The sequence below is a fragment of the Mesoplodon densirostris genome, chromosome 4, assembly GCF_025265405.1.
Source record: "Mesoplodon densirostris isolate mMesDen1 chromosome 4, mMesDen1 primary haplotype, whole genome shotgun sequence".
NCBI classification, from domain to species: domain Eukaryota; kingdom Metazoa; phylum Chordata; class Mammalia; order Artiodactyla; family Ziphiidae; genus Mesoplodon; species Mesoplodon densirostris.
Window position 1 is genome coordinate 178849213 of NC_082664.1, and position 16577 is coordinate 178865789.

The window sequence follows — 16577 nt, forward strand, 5'->3', positions numbered from 1 at the left end:
AATCACTATTAGACCAAGCCCCAGCTAGAAGTGTCAGGAGAATTAAAACAGACAGGCACCTCTTTAAGGCACTTGGTACAATTTAGTTTGACTTAATAGGGTCTGTTTCAGGGAGTCTGAATAGAAGTATAAGCAATTCCACCAAAATTTTCAGATCTTATTTGTGTTAGAAATGTCAGTTGCTTTTGACCATGTTGATCATGGGGTCCTTTCATTTGACTTGCACATAAGATTGGGTTCCTACCAGGTATTATCTTGTTTCTCTACACACTTTAATGTTTCTCCACTTTCATTTCAGTTTAAACAAATGCACATCTGGCAATAACCCACGGAATAACAAGGTTCCTCAAGTCATTATTCTGTGGACATCTTTTCAGGCATGTTTTTTCAGTTACTATGTATGTCTTTCTCTGTATCCATTTTTAGGTGTCATGTATGTTATCTCTGTTATATCCAGTTTTATCACTGTATTTTCAAACAACTGCAAATCTTGTCTCTATAAAAATTACAAATGGAGACAACTTATTTTCCATCTTAATAGAAAAGAAATCCTATAAATTTTACTATCAAATGCTGCCTCTGTTTTATATGTTTAGAACAAAGATGAATTTCACTTTTATTGCATTGTCTATTCCATTTTTGAAGAGTTTAGGGTGCATATCCCAACTGTGAAACTTTCCATAGCAACAAGATATAAGAAAGGAAACGGCTTTCTTTTGCATTTTCTAGGCTAAATGGCTGTGAGCTACTTTGATTTTGGCCTTTGAAACGCATTCCTGCAAACATTCACAGATAGGACAAACCCCAAAATTTATTGTGTGTGCATCTAAATCAACTGAGTCAATTATTTTTATTTTCAAACTATATTTTAATTATGACTAGTGTTAGGGACTGAATTTCAAGGAATTAAAATTATTTTACTATGTACTCACATGAGATAAGAGACTATTTTCTTTGTATATAACCTGGCGATAGAGAAATGAAACATGATTAAGGAAGCTCATCTCTCTCTCCCTCTCTCTCAATCTCTCTATCAATCTCCCTCCCCATCCCCATGCACACACACACACACACACACACACACACCCCTACATGACCCCCAGGATCTGAATCATGCTGGGATTTGGTGGGTGAAGGAGGGAGTGTGGTCGAGTGTGTGTATGTCAGGGAACATAATGGTCATTGTTAATGGTGTTTAAATATGGGGGCAAGTTCACAGTTCTAAAATCTCAGACCTCAGGACTTCCCTGGCGGTCCAGTGGTTAAGACTTTGCCTTCCAATGCAGGGAGTGCAGGTTCGATCCCTGGTCAGGGAACTAAGATCCCACATGCCTCGTGGCCAAAAACCAAAACATAAAACAGAAGCAATATTGTAACAAATTCCATAAAGACTTTAAAAATGGTCCACATCAAAAAAAAAGAAATCTTGAGAAAAAATAAACAAAATCTTAGACCTCACTGTTGTTTTGTTGTTTTCCCTCCCTCACTAGACGTTTTATCGTCTATGAGCTGAGAAGCCTTGCCAACTGCAGTAAGGGTCTAATGACTTATTAAGCATTTTCTAAAGCCTGAAAAGTCACTCATCTACTAGCAGTAGACTCCCGGGTCCAGCACTGCGGCCAAGAAATCCAGATTCAACATTCACACAACCTGGTGTTCTTTTGCAGAATAGTTCTCACAAAGCAGTGCCTGGAAAATGATATTTAAAAACGAGTAATTGCATGATCAAGGAAATGGGGAAGAGTAAGCCTTAATTTTCAATATTTGTGAATAAAGGGAATTTGTGTTATTCAAATGTAAGGAGCTAATAATATCTCTAGAGGGTGATGCTTGAGAAATCTGGCACCAAAGTTCTCTGTTTGCAGAAACGCATAACTCATACAATCCACATTTATACAGTTCTTGTTTAGCAAAGGTACCTGTTACATATTTGTTGATGTTTTCTTACCTTGTATTATTGATGCTGTTTTGTTTTTATATGAAGAACTCCCAAAGCACAAGGTTCTGTTTCATGTTTCTCAAGAAATATCTATTTACTTAAACATGAAAGTCTGTTAAGAAATAAAGAACATGGAAACACACACAATAGAGAAGAAAAATTTACTCTGAATCAAAATATGCATGTTCTCAACTTAGTTTTAATTGTTTGTATTAAAAACTGAATGGAGGGCTTCCCTGGTGGCGCAGTGGTTGAGAGTCCGCCTGACGATGCAGGGGACACGGGTTCGTGCCCCGATCTGGGAGGATCCCACATGCCGCGGAGCGGCTGGGCCCGTGAGCCATGGCCGCTGAGCCTGCGCATCCGGAGCCTGTGCTCCGCAATGGGAGAGGCCACAACGGTGAGAGGCCCGCGTACCGCAAACAAAACAAAACAAAACAAAAAACTGAATGGATACAAAAATTTAATTAACAATATGTGCATAAGGTACAGTGAATTACAATAACATTGACCACCATGTGCCCACCACCCAAGATAAGGAATAGAATGTTTTTGGCACCTTTGAGGGCCTCTATGCATCACTCCATGATGTCATACTGCTCCTCCCTAGAGGAAATCACCACCTTGAATTTTGGTTATCCTTACCTTGCTTTGGCACATACGTTGATATTCTCAAACAGTGGGTGGTTTAGTCTCAAATATTCTGAGTTGATATAAATGGAATCACTGTCTGAATTCTTCTGCAACTTGATTTTTTTCACTCAATATTATTTTCTGAGATGCATCCAACTTGATGTGTGCAGTGATATTTCATTCTTTTTCACTGATATATAGTACGGTTACATTATTTTAAAAACCACATGAGATGGAAAATTGGCTGTAAAAAGAAAAATGCATCTTCAGTATTTGTTGTTTGAGAGAACTTCTAGCTTTATTTCCATTTCAGCCTTTGACTCAACTTTATACTTCCCCTGGAGAAAAAGAATGATATATTATTTCTTAGTACACACAGAGAAGTTTAGAGATTATTTTGCTCAATTCTCTCACTTTATGTATGAAGTGCCTGAACCCTAGGTAGATGAAGGGACCCTTGCAAGAATACAGAACACTTAGGTCTTTGGGCATCTAACCTCAGCCTATATTTCATACCTCGTCAAAAGAAAAAAGAACTTACCCTCTGCCATTCTCTTGTACCTTCTCTTTCCTTCAGGACTAATTCATCAAGATACTAAAAGAGGGGTTGTGTCTAGACTCATTTCAAAGTGACCATAGGTCCCGATTTTCAGAAAAAATGCGATGATTTTTCTACACTTGGCTAATATTCACCGTGTGGGAACTGGTAGGAGGCAAAGCCTACTAGATACCATAGGAGCCCCAAATACCAAATGTTCACTTTCACCACTTCCCTTGCAGCCAGGCCTTGCTACATAGGTGTCCTTGATCTGTCAGTACCTAAGCTCTTGACTTTGAATTGGGAGCAAATGACTTAAATCCTTTGTGGACAGTGGCAACAACATCTAATTTTCAGAAGTAATAATGGCAGATTAGAGCTACATATATACAAAGGTATGAGAAACATGAGTTAATACTGCAAAAACTTCCTCAGCAGCCATGTACAACTACAGCAAGTTCCACATTAATTCATGGGTATCTTTAGGGCCACAAATTAGAACAAGAAGAGAAGCAGGAAAAAGGATGTTCAGCATTGCTAAGAAATGTTATTTCCCGATGCAACACTATATTGCCCTGATAGTATCAGAGAAGGCTTGGACATGTTAATTTCTCTCTTCTTGTACCTAAGTTCTTTGGCTGCCGGAATTGTCCCTGTGCTCTGAAGCAGTGTCTCTCTCTCATGTTGGCAGGGACACCACCTACAAACATTCATCAGGAATACCTGCCTTTTGCTTCAAGGATGTAGAGCAAGAGATGCGAAGTGCTTCCCCAGGGCCTGAACAGTGTTAATGCCAAGAATGGATGTCACGAAAAGACACTAACAGTGTTAGTGTCTTAGCATCAAGAATGGATAGAACGGATGTTAAGAAAAGATGCTCAACGTCACTAATTATTAGAGAAATGAAAACCAAAACTACAATGAGGGGCTTCCCTGGCAGTGCAGTGGTTAAGAATCTGCCTGCCAATGCAGGGGACATGGCTTCGAGCCCTGGTCCGGGAAGATCCCACATGTTGCGGAGCAACTAAGCCCGGGTGCCACAACTACTAAGCCTGTGCTCTAGAGCCTGCAAGCCACAACTACTGAGCCCACGTGCCACAATTACTGAAGACTGCATGCCTAGAGCCCATGCTCTGCAACAAGAGAAGCCACTGCTGTGAGAAGCCTGTGCACCACAACGATGTGTAGCCCCCGCTCATCGCAACTAGAGAAAGCCCAAGCGCATCAACAAAGACCCAATGCAGCCAAAAATAAATAAATAAATTTATTTTTTTAAAAAAACTACAATGAGGTACTACCTCACACCGATTAGAATGGCCTTCATCAAAAAATCTACAGACAATAAATGCTGGAGAGGGTGTGGAGAAAAGGGAACCCTCCTACACTGTTGGTGGGAATGTAAATTGGTGTAGGCACTATAGAAACCAGTATGGAGTTTCCTTAAAAAACTAAAAATAGAGCTACCATATGATCCATCAATCCCATTCCTGGGCATATACCTGGAGAAAATCATAATTTGAAAAGATACATGCACCCCAATGTTCATTGCAGCACTATTTACAATAGCCAGGACATGGAAGCAACCTAAATGTCCATCGACAGAAGAATGGATAAAGAAGATGTGGTACATACATACAACAGAATATTACTCAGCCATAAAAAAGAACAAAATAATGTCATTTGCAGCAACATGGCTGGACCTAGAGATTGTCATACTGAGTGAAGTCAGACAGATAAAGACAAATATCATATGATACCACTTATATGTGGAATCTTAAAAAATGGTACAAATGAACTTATTTAAAAAACAGAAATAGAGTCACAGATGTAGAAAAAAAAAAACCTTATGGTTACCAGGGTGGGGGGAAGGGAGGAGGGATAAATTGGGAGGTTGGGATTGACATATGCACACTACTGTATATAAAATTGATAACTAATAAGGACCTACTGTATAGCACAGGGAACTCTACTGAATACTATGTAATGACCTATATGGGAAAAGAATCTAAAAAAGAGTGGATATATGTGTATGTATAACTGATTCACTTTGCTGTACAGCAGAAACTAACACAACATTGTAAATCAACTATACTCCAATAAAAATTATTATTATTATTATTTGTGTGTGTGTGTGTGTGTGTGTGTGTGTGTGTGTGGTACGCGGGCCTCTCACTGTTGTGGCCTCTCCCGTTGTAGAGCACAGGCTCCAGACGCGTAGGCTCAGCAGTCATGGCTCACAGGCCCAGCCGCTCCGCGGCATGTGGGACCTTTCCGGACTGGGGCATGAACCCGTGTCCCCTGCATCGGCAGGCTTACCCTCAACCACTGCACCACCAGGGAAGCCCAAAAATTATTTTTAAAAAAGACAAAAAAAGAACGATGTTTACAGTTATGGGTCCTGCACTGCCAGCCCTGAGCACCAGACCCCACATGTCAGGGATGCCTGGATGTTCTTTAACGTGTGTGTGTGTGTGTGTGTGTGCACGTGCGTCTGTGTGTGTGTGTGTATGTGAGTGCAGGAAGTGGGACCCTCTAAAGGGCAGGACCTGGTACAGGGGTTGCTCTGGCTTGGATCATAGGCAGCACTATTCATGACAGTGTTGAGAGTATGGCATCTGCTCTATAAAAGGCCATTTGCCTAAGAAGCAGAGTGACCATGACATTCTTCCCAGACTGGTTCTGTGGTCCTGCTCATTGCTTAGTCTCCCTTTACTCCTTATTTATGGGCTTGTCCCCCACCTTCCTGACAATCCTTGTTGTTGGATATCCATTCATACACATGGACACTTTACTACCTAAATCCACCAGGGTTTTGCACAGGTTCTGTAACATCTCAAGATTCCATTGATATGACAGGCACTTTTGAATTTGCTAGATCACAAAATCCAAGTGACTGCAGGTTAGATCCGCTAGAGCAGCTAGAAAGTTTCTCTTTCCTTTTCCTTCCAGGTAAATAGGTATGGAGAAAGATAATCTCCCTGGAATTTTTCTGTGTTTCCATAGCCTTTTAAGATTCTTCAGGGGATTTTGATATGTAGCCATTTGTCTAGTTAATTGCCCCGATTTGAAAGAGTACTATATTTTCTTATCTTCCCACGTGGACCAAATATAATAGTTACAGCTCTTGAGTAGGTCCCTAGGCTAAGTCAAAGGTGTCTTGAAGACAGGAGTGCTAACTCCCTAGATATTTGCATTTCAAAGAGGAATGGCCCCCAAGAGGCACATGAAAAGATGCTCAACATCATTAGTTATTAGAGAACTGCAAATCAAAACTACCATGAGGTACCATCTCACACCAGTCAGAATCGCCATATTAAAAAGTCTGCAAATAACAAATGCTGGAGCGAGAGTGGAGAAAAGGGAACCTTCCTACACTGTTGATGGGAATTTAAGTTGGTGCAGCCACTGTGGAAAACAGTATGGAGGTTCCTCAAAAAACTAAAAATAGAATTACCATATGATCCAGCAATCCCACTCCTGGGCATATATCCAGACAAAGCTATAATTCAAAAAGATACATGCACCCCTATGTTCATAGCAGCACTATTCACAATAGCCACGACATGAAAACAACCTAAATGTCCATCGACAGATGAATGGATAAAGAAGATGTGGTACATATATACAATGGACTACTACTCAGCCATAAAAAAGAACGAAATAATGCCATTTGTAGCAACATGATGCAACTACTAATTATCATACTAAGTAAGTCAGAAAGAGAAAGACAAATACCATATGACATCACATATGTGGAATCTAAAATATGACACAAATGAACCTACCTATGAAACAGAAACAGAATCATGGACATAGAGAACAGACTGGTGGTTGCCAAGGGAGAGGGGGATGAGGGAGGGATGGAGTGGGAGTTAGGGGTCAGCAGATGTAAGCATTTATATAGAGAATGGATAAACAACAAGGTCCTACTGTATAGCACAGAGAACTATATTCAATAACCTATGATAAACCATAATGGGAAAGAATATACAAAAAAAGAATGTATGAATGTGTATAACTGAGTCACTTTGCTGTACAGCAGTAATTAACACAACATTGTAAATCAACTATACTTCAATAAAAAAAAAAAAGGAATGGCCCCTGGAACTTAGAGAGTTCTCAAGGTCACAAAAGCAGGGACACCCAGGCTATCAGGCTTCTGGAGAGATTTATTTCCATAGTGGGACGAGGGACCTGACACTCATCACATCACCTCAGGGGTAAGACTGTTCCAAGAAGGATGGATGAACTTACTATTTACTATGAGGTATTTAATGTGAAATCCCTCTCTGATCCAGAATACCAGTGTGCATATTCAGGGTAAATTTGATAACAATGAATATTAACAACCATGAGATATAGGCAGGGTCGGTCAAGTGCATTTTCAGACCCCTACATCAAAATAATAAGGAGTGGGGTTGGTGGTGAAGGGTAAGAGGAGTGGGGGTCGTGATTTGTTTATTTTGGCCGTGCCCTGCAGCTTGTGGGATCTTAGTTCCCCGACCAGGGATTGAACCCAGGCCCTCGGCAGTGAAAGCACTGAGTCCTAACCACTAGACCACCAGGGAATTCCGGGCATCGTGATTTTTAATCAGGAACATTCTTGAACCTTATCCCAAATCAACTGAATCAGAATCTCTCGGTATGGGACCCTAAAATCTGCATTTCAATCAATACCCACCCCCCTTCCCAGTGATTCCTTTGCCTCCAAAATGCAAAAGGGACTAGATTAAGAAAACATTTATATGAAGACAATGGCTCCAACCTGAGATCTAGGACACTTGGAATTCCCTGGGTCCCTTTCTGCAAGTCCATGAGGTCAAAACTCTTCTGATAAAAATACTCTGATGCTACTTGCCTTTTTCTCTCTTATTCTCTTACAGGCCTACAGTGGAGCTTTTCAGAGACCACATGCTGTGTGATGACTTTGCTGCTCTGACAGCTCACGGAAAGTGTATTAGGCACTCTTGTGTCCTAAAAAAATTCCCAGTTTTAATTTCTAATCTGATAAATGTTGAGAGAGATAACCAACATAAATAAAGGCACTTTGGAATCCTCAATAAGGTTTAAGAAAGTAAAGGAATCCAAGACAAATAAAGGTTTAACAACCACACTTCTAAGCTGTGTAGGACCTAGAGGTTCATCCTATCCAGAAGGCATTTGCACTCTGAGATTAGCTTAACCCAGTGAGCCTTTAATTCGTAAATATACTGGGGAAACACTTTGTAGATTAGAACTGTTTAATGCCAGTGGGGTACAGGCATACTGCATTTTATTGCACTTCACAGATATTACATTTTTTACAAATTTAAAGTTTGTGGGAACCCTGAAAGTCTATCAGTGTCATTTTTCCAACAGTATTATTATTTTTTAACATCTTTATTAGAGTATAATTGCTTTACAGTGTTGTATTAGTTTCTGCTGTATAACAAAGTGAATCAGCTATATGCATACTTATATCCCCATAACCCCTCCCTCTTGCGTCTCCCTCCAACCCTCCCTATCCCACTCCTCTAGGTGGTCACAAAGCACTGAGCTGATCTCCCTGTACTATACAGCTGCTTCCCACTAGCTATCTATTTTACATTTGGTAGTGTATATGTGTCCATGCCACTCTCTCACTTCGTCCCAGCTTACCCTTCCCCCTCCCCATGTCCTCAAGTTCATTCTCTATGTCGGTGTCTTTATTGCTGTCATTCCCCTAGGTTCATCAGGATCTTCTTTTTTTTTTTTAGATTCCATATATATGTGTTAGCATACGGTATTTGTTTTTCTCTTTCTGACTTACTCCACTCTGTATAGCAGACTCTAGGTCCATCCACCTCACTACAAATAACTCAATTTCATTTCCTTTTATGGCTGAGTAATATTCCACTGGGATTAATCTCCAAAATATACAAGCAGCTCATGCAGCTCAATATCAAAAAAACAAACAACCTAATCCAAAAATGGGCAGAAGACCTAAATAGACATTTCTCCAAAGAAGATATACAGATTGCCAACAAACACATGAAAGGATGCTCAACATCACTAATCATTAGAGAAATGCAAATCAAAACTACAATGAGATATCACCTCACACTGGTCAGAACAGTATTATTTTTTAACTGAGGCAAGTACATTGCTTTTTTTTAGACATAATGCTATTGCATACTTAATAGACAACAGTATAGTGTAAACATAACTTTTATATGCACTAGGAAACCAAGAAATTTGTGTGACCTGCTTATTGCAGTATTGACTTTATTGTGACAGCCTGGAACCAAACCCACAATATCCCCAATGTCTACCTGTACTCTGTCACCCCTTCACTTTCTATCGTCGAACAAAAGGATTAAAAACTCCGTACTCCTTTTCTGAAAGGTCACTATCTGCCTGGATGAGACTGAATGTTCACCAAAACTCATTGTGGTCAATTTCAATGTGTTTGGTAATTTTTAGCAACAATCAACCACTAATAACTTCTGTTTAACTCCACGTTAAGCAGAAAACCTTTATATTTCAATCCTTATTAGACCACCTTTCCAAAATGCAGCAATTTCTTTTCTTAGAAGGTAAACAAAATATTCTTTAGTTTGTTCTTATTAATCCAGGGTCTGCCAGTGTTTTAGGACACGCATTTAGAACTCCAGTGTTTTTTTTGGCCACACCGCAAGGATTGTGGGATCTTAGCTCCCTGACCAGGGATTGAACCCACGTCCTGGCAGTGAAAGCATCTAACCACTGGACCTAACTGGACCATCAGGGAGTTCCCAGAACTCCAATTCTTATGCCGGAACATGACTGTAGGAGGCATAGATGAGTTGGTGGTATACCGGAATGGAGCCATGGTTTTGGTCTGCTACGTTTTTCTAAATAGAATAGCCTGCTCTCTTACAATCTTCCCCTAAAAGCAACTTGAATTAGAATAATACCAACTTGACCTACTTTGTATTTTTCTATTATAAAATACCTTCACATCATTATAATCCATAAAACTTACTATATGCTCAGAATATATTCCCATCTACAGAGTGGTAAAGTGAGAATCAGTGGAGTTCATTAAAGCTTTTAGTTAGCTGAGTTCCGTGTATTTTTAAATTTAAATTTAGTTTTTAAAAACTACGTTTTAAAAAGAAAGCTCTTTCTCTAATCTACTTTTATTTGTAACATTTGAAATTTCTGAGCAATATTTTTTTTTTTTTTTTTTTTTTTTTTTTGCGGTACGCGGGCCTCTCACTGTTGTGGCCTCTCCTGTTGCGGAGCACAGGCTCCGGACGCACAGGCTCAGCGGCCATGGCTCACGGGCCCAGCTGCTCCGCGGCATGTGGGATCTTCCCGGACCGGGGCACGAACCTGTGTCCCCTGCATCGGCAGGCAGGCTCTCAACCACTGTGCCACCAGGGAAGCCCTGAGCAATATTTTTTAAAAATATCATGCTAAACGCTAAGGAAATACAAACAAATATACTTTTCCACTGATTTAGGACAGATACTAAGATTCTAATGTGTATCTTTTTCTCTAATTCTGTTTGTTTTTAATTCATATAGCTTTTGGTTTGCTTTTGAAGGACAATACCTTTCTCCCCAAATTCTCAAGTAATGTTCAAGAAAAGTACTATCTGATGGTGAATGTACCTTTCTTCAGTAAATTATTACAGAATTATTCTCTTTATAAGACAGTGCATGCTACTTACTTTTCAATAGATATTATACATTCTACAGTAGTTTAAACTGAAAAGCATTTATGCTTCTATTAATGTTTCTCTTTCCAACTCCTTTCCAAATTAACTTACAGAAGAAACTGTGTACAGTCACCCTATATACCAACATACTCACTCTTATCTACTACCACAGTCCCCCATACACTACCACAGTCCCCTGTATACTACCACAGTCCCCTATACACTACCACAGTCCCCCTATACATTACCACAGTCCCTGTATATACCAACATACTCACCCTATCTACTACCACAGTCCCCCATATACTACCACAGTCCCCTATATACTACCACAGTCCCCCATACACTACCACAGTCCCCCATACACTACCACAGTCCCCTATATACTACCACAGTCCCCCTATACATTACCACAGTCCCCCATACACTACCACAGTCCCCTATGTACTACCACAGTCCCCTATATACTACCACAGTCCCCCTATACATTACCACAGTCCCCCATACACTACCACAGTCCCCTATGTACTACCACAGTCCCCTATATACTACCACAGTCCCCCTATACATTACCACAGTCCCCCTATACACTACCACAGTCCCCTATATACTACCACAGTCCCCCTATACATTACCACAGTCCCCCTATACACTACCACAGTCACCCTATATACCAACATACTCACCCTATCTACTACCACAGTCCCCTATATACTACCACAGTCCCCTATACACTACCACAGTCCCCCTATATACCACCATACTCACCGTATACACTACCACAGTCCCCCTACACTTGCCAATGCGCGGCAAGGAAAATATATTACATACCATACCTCAGTTTTCTAGATTACAGCAATGATTGCTGCTCCTACAGAGTCTGAGCTGGTGAGAGTTCTATGCTCAAAGGAAGGATCCTTGACATCACAGATTCCTTTATCCAAATGAACAGAAATGGTCAACGTTTGGCACAGGGAAACCAGATGAAGCCTTTCTTTGTGGCTATACATTCCACCCACTCCCATGTCTTGGATGCGCTGCTGCAGAGGGCTTTGAAAATCTGTGATGATGTAAAGGACATGTAAATGATTTGTCTGAATAGACTTAACACCAGAATTGGTCATCTATTAAAGTAAACTGGATAAGAAAACCCACTACTTATAGGTAGAGAAGACAGCAATTCACACAGTGTGATTTTAGAAGTATTGAAAGACTCTAATTCCAAAACACTTACCCAAGGTGCCACCATGGTATCTGAAATTTACACCATCAGAAAAATCACTACTTTGGGTTAAGGAAGTGTATCTCTAAGTGTGCTCACCATGGAGCATTAATAGGTGTTATAGTAAGAAAAATATATACACATAGACTTATATGTTCATTAATATTCATAAATGTGGGTAAATCTCAGGTTTAAATAAATAGCTATCTTTACTGTCTAACTTACCCATGCTTGGAGAAACCACATAGTATTCTGAATCTCCAATAATGGGACATAAATAAGTAGTATTTTCCAAACTTGATTGACCATGGGACACTTTTTTATTTTACAGTGTATCTTATTAGACTGCTTTTTTGTCTCAGATTAGAAAATGCAGCTTTCCCAGATGACCCCTAAGAGCATGCAGATGTCCTAACTAGATGGACAACTTATGAAGCCATATCATTCATGAATATTTGAGCCTGGATTTTTTCTTCTATCAAAATAATTAGCTGCAGAGAACAGAAACTTGCAGTGACAAGAGATTTACATCTTGGTGTGACTGAAAAAGAATGGGTGATACTTAGAGGGTGCTGGAAGCAGGGGAGGAGTACTGGTAGGCAGGTAAACTCAGGTGCAGAGCTACCCAGTAAGAATTACTCCAAATCCCAGAGAGAGCGAAGAATGCATAATGTCGGAGTTCACAGAGCATGAGCGAGAATCACCAAACAGACTAAAATAGAAGTGAACAGGGAAAACAGTGGGCGGCATTAAAGGCAATTTCGGTTCATGGAAATCTTTTGCCTAAGACTACCCTTACCAGGAAAGAAAAATTTCACTATTTCTTATTTCCAGAGGCAGCCAGCTATTAGAGCTCTCCCTGCCTGTAAGCTCTCCGAATGTAATCCTTTCTGCCTTCATCTATAAATGAGTATAATTAGTGTGCAAAAGAGTGGAGACCTTCAGGAATACAAAGTGAATGCTTAACATTCAATACACTCTGACTTCTCCAAGGCTCTGAAGTTCAACACCACCCATATTTGAACTTCCCCCTTCTACGGAAAATGGGTTAACTTACTATTTTAAAACCATTCCTCAAAAGCACACAATTTTAGATTCTATATTTAGAATTTTCTCCTATAACAAGAGTCGAAGATTCACCTCCTAGGGGAAGCACCTATCTTCATTTCCCATGGGATCTTAGTTTCTACTGTAAAGTGAAGTTCTGGTCAAGACTCTGAATTAATATGCGAGCACCATTCTAATTTTAAATTTCTCAAATATTTGAAATGATGTGGGATTCGCTTGAGCCTAAAAGCAACTTTTTAACATTGCCTCTCATTATAACTGAAGATAGTTCAAAAGGCAGTGGCGATGGAGGTTTCATTTGGGAAATGTGCATATCATGTTAGCATCGCATTCAACGAACACATGATATCTCTTGGGACTGTTACTTTGAACTGGATCCTTTTCCTGCTGAAGGAAAACTGTGTTTTGCCATAGCAAGAGTTTACTATTTCTTCCACCTACCTAATGTCATGTTTTCCACCTTAACACTCACAGTCAATGAAATATTTTTATGTGAGCTTTCTACTGCCTGTCAAAAGGTGCCATCTGCCTGTTATATGATGTGCTAAGATATTTGTACCTTATCAACTGTTAATTAGCATAACAGCCTGCAACTTTTTTTTTTTTTAAATTCAGTGCAGTTCTGGGTGTCTTGGCTTAGGTTAAAAGTGCCGGTTGAAAGAACTAATCTTCTTTTACACTTACTACAGGTTCTCTGGATGCTGACAGAAACTTTTTTTTATGCTGATAAGTCAGGCTGCCCTGTTATCTAAAAGAGGAAAGAAGGCAGGCAAAAATGTTAGGGAAATGAACATGTCCATGACTTCACCCAGGCCAGAAGGAAAGGAATAGTCCCATCTCTGAGGGGTCTAAGTGATATCTTAGATTTATTTTATTAATTTATAATAAATTATAAATTTATTTATAAATTTATTTATAAATTTATACAATTTATTTTAAAATATTCAATTTGCTTGATGTTAAAAAAATGTTGTTTTCTATTACTATAATAAATGATGTGACGAAGAGTAGCTTGTCCTTTTATATAAGTCCCTGATTGATCTCAAATCCTGTCTTTTCCACTTTTATTCCTCTTTGCCCATCTCCCACTGATTAGAAGAATCCAATAACGCTGGTTTAAGATCACAAATCTCTGCAAAACCACAGGCACCGCTCAGGGCTGGTGTACCTGCAAGGTCACATATGATCAGTGAAGAGCCAGACTAGGGTTTCATGCAATTTGTGGGCAAGAAACAACTCCAGAACAAGGCAAAGGAGTTCTATGCAATCTTTGAGGAATTTTATAGCACAGAGGAAGTTTTTTATTCTCAGTAGCACTCAGCTGCTTTTACACAAAGCATGACATAAACAACTGTCTCAGGGCAGGCACACAGAAACCACCAGCATCTCCATTCTGAAAGCTTTGCCCGTGGCATCACTGGAACAGGGTTTCCGGAGCACACAATCGAAGGCACACAGAAATGTACCAACATGTTACAAAATAAGACAACCAACAATACTTTCAGGCCATTGATACCAAACTACTGCTCCAATCAAAATAAAGAAACAAGTTCATTAACATCGTTGCCTTTTTCTTTTTTTTAAACAAAAAGCAAAGCCAGCACTTGCCTCCAGGGTCTTCTCTTCCCCATTCCCACTCCATTCCTGACAAAGTCACAAATTTTCTCATCTCATATCACCATTGGGGCCGAATCTCTGGTGACCAGGTTTCTTTCTGCTGAATGACCTAGGTTAGGATGTTCAGTTGGGAGAACCCAAGCAGTATGGAGATGGAGCACCGACCACCCGTGCTCTTCCTCGGGTGCTGTGGTATTAACTGGGTTCCGGTGTGACCTGCAGTGGATCAGAAGTCTCTCCTGGCGCCCCTCCAGTCTCAGGCTCTCCAGAGCTACCCCTGCCCTCATTCTGGCAGGCGAGCCGATGAAGCCAGAAGTGCTCTTATCAACTTCTTATTCTCTCTGCACACCTTCCTCACCCTACACCACACCTATAAAAAGGGAGTCTTTGTGAGAAGGACCATGTACGCATTCACCAGGAAAAGCTTGGGATCTCTGATTTAAAGAGCAGTGGAGGGGCTTCCCTGGTGGCGCAGTGGTTGGAAGTCCGCCTGCCGATGCAGGGGACGCGGGTTCGTGCCCCGGTGCGGGAAGATCCCACATGCCGCGGAGCGGCTGGGCCCGTGAGCCATGGCTGCTGAGCCCGCGCGTCCGGAGCCTGTGTCCCACAGTGAGAGAGGCCACGACAGTGAGAGGCCCGCGTACAGCAAAAAAAAAAAAAAAAAAAAGAGCAGTGGAGTAAGCCAGTACATCATTACCCTCATCCCAAATCCCCCAAATACAAAACAGTCCTTCTTGCAAATACCTGTTTTGTGACTCTGCTGAGCCTCTGTACACACAGGCTCTGAACGTTATAGAATATTGAGTGTTAATGTTGACACAGTCTTCTCAATATGTAACTATTGTGGACATTATTCCTTGGGGAATTATAATTCTTGTAAGACTGAGACCAAGTCAAGCTCATTAATTGCTTATGGAATTTAGCAGACTATGTGTTTAAATCTTCTGTTGAGGGAAGTTTTAAAGTCACGTCTGCGTTATTTTCCTTGTCTGTGAGAAGTAAGTACCATCATTAGCTAACTTTAAAAACAAGGAATATATGGGCAAAACTGTGTTAAGAAATATGGCATTTGCTGTCACTCCATGACTCTGATTTTTAACAGTAATATTTTTCCTACTCTTTGGAATCCTACATCCAGGAGATGGTGATGGTGGGTGTGCCTGAAATACTGGGTGTCTCTAAGGATAGACAGGGAATAATTAACATAAAATTCAGGAGAGTGGCTGCCCTACGATGGGGGTGAGAGGTAAAGAGACCAAAGAACAGGGTGCAAGGGGCATCTATGGTATCGGTAATGCTGGGTGGTGGGTTCACAGATGTTTATTTTATTACTAGGCTTTTTACCTTCCATAATATTTATGGAATATATTCTTCTGTGTCAATTAAAACTACCATGTGCCTGATATTCAAATAAGACTGCCTGTTAATGCTTCCACACAACTATGCACCTGTTAAAAAAGATAGTTCTTTATTAAAATGACCATACCATCCTCACATCCTATTACCACCTAACCACCAGAATAATGAAATGCTTTATTTTAGAGAACATTAAGAAAAAGAATGCCAGCTTTTCTCCACACCCTCTCCAGCATTTATTGTTTCTAGATTTCTTGATGATGGCCATTCTGACCAGTGTGAGATGATATCTCATTGTAGTTTTGATTTGCATTTCTCTAATGATTAACAATCTTGCACTGCTGGTGGGAATGTGAATTGGTACAGCCGCTATGGAGAACAGTATGGAGGTTCCTTAAAAAACTAAAAATAGAACTACCATATGACCCAGCAATCCCACTACTAGGCATATACCCTGAGAAAACCATAATTCAAAAAGAGACATGTACCAAAATGTTCATTGCAGCTCTATTCACAATAGTCCGGAGATGGAAACAACCTA

At 40.3% G+C, this 16577-nt stretch overlaps 1 long non-coding RNA gene across 2 annotated transcripts in view; it reads right to left on the minus strand.

Annotated features, from left to right (window-relative positions):
* Nucleotides 1–1954: 1954 nt before the first annotated feature.
* The window catches only part of LOC132487737 (uncharacterized), a 79374-nt gene continuing 64751 nt past the window's right edge, over nt 1955–16577 (minus strand). For both annotated transcript variants that reach the window (XR_009531674.1, XR_009531675.1), the window contains exons 2-3: nt 2585–2816; nt 1955–2051 (exon numbers count right to left, since the gene is read on the minus strand). This is a non-coding gene — a long non-coding RNA (uncharacterized LOC132487737). The remainder of the gene's footprint in view (nt 2052–2584; nt 2817–16577) is intronic.